Below are 1,405 nucleotides of genomic sequence, written 5' to 3'. Positions count from 1 at the left end.
GAGAGTGTCCCATCGAAGGAGATAGGATGTTAATGAACTTGATACTAATGACAAGAAGAAGGAGAAGGAGGGGAAGGGGGTAGGGAGGAGAGGGTCCCCCTGATAAGTAGACAAACCTAATACATATAACCATAGAAAAGTCGCTTGCCTTCAGATTCAACTGCAATGCCACCAAGCGATGGGGACCTAGGGAGGCTCTACCACTTTTTCGAACCTCAGTTTTGTCATCCAAAAAATGGAAATAACTGAGGTTCTTAATAGCATGGCCACTGTCAAATCACTCAGAAACGTTAGATACTCAGAGAGGATCTCTTTAAGGGATTGACACTTGAAGGAGACTTGAAAAATGAGACCAAGTCAGACATGTAAAAATCACATAAAAGAATGTCCCAGGCAGGAGGGGACGCAAGTGCCAAGACCCCGGGCCAGGAAAGAGTTTGTGCATTCGAGAACCAGAAAAGACAGCGTTTCCGAAGCATAGAAAGCAGGAGGGAAGAGAAAATTCATTTTCAGCAGGGTCAGATCAGGTAGAAATTTTAGGACATGGTAGAAATGTGGATTTTACTCCAAGTGTCACAGATAGTTTTTAGGGAGCTTTTAAAGGGTTTTAAAGCGAGGGGGTAACAGAATTTGGCTTAGCCCAGAGTAGCCGTGAGGGAATTGGCTCTGTTACGTTTGTTGAAGGAATTGGTGCAGCAGGGGGAGGTGGAGGCACACACAAAAGAACTCAGTCGGTGGCAGCTGCCCTGTCGATCTCACAGTTGTATCAATTCAGCCTCATCCAGTGCACCAGTTATCACTGAAAGGGCTCAGTTTCCTAAAGCCAAAAGAAAGGACCAACCAGGCCAATGACACCCAGCGCCCCTGGCTGGGGACAGCTGACTCAGGAGCAGAGCAATTTGATCCAGCTGAGCTTACTTAAGCTCCCCGGCTTTGCTGATGCAGTGATGAAGGTTAGTGAGGAGGGAGCATCCCTCACCTGGCTTTGGGGCATTACCTGCTGCTGGGCTGTGCCTGGATTCCTGCCCTCCCAAGAAGGAAGGGCTGTTTGTCCCTGCCTGTGCTCACCTGGCCGTTTTTTCACTGAGATTAGCCTTGCTACGGCCCTTTTGTAGCTACTAATGAGGACAGACACCACGGAAGCGATCTGCCCACGCTTTCTGAGTCATAGAATCCTCAAGAGTCAGGCTGCGGGCCTTGTCCTCTCGTCTAATGATAATACCAGAAATAAGCTACTATACGTTGAGCACCTACTATGCTCCAGGCATAGCATATGGCAATCGCCTTGCCTCTTTTAAACTCTCGACCAGTATTTCAAGGAGACATTTTTCTCCTCATTTTATAGAGACTCAGAAAGGCTAAGTAAGTTGGCTAAGGTCACATTAGCAACTAAGGGGAGGAACTA

Source organism: Pteropus vampyrus, unplaced genomic scaffold (assembly GCF_000151845.1).
Source record: "Pteropus vampyrus isolate Shadow unplaced genomic scaffold, Pvam_2.0 Scaffold40, whole genome shotgun sequence".
Lineage (NCBI taxonomy): Eukaryota > Metazoa > Chordata > Mammalia > Chiroptera > Pteropodidae > Pteropus > Pteropus vampyrus.
Note: the sequence above shows the minus strand (reverse complement) of the source record.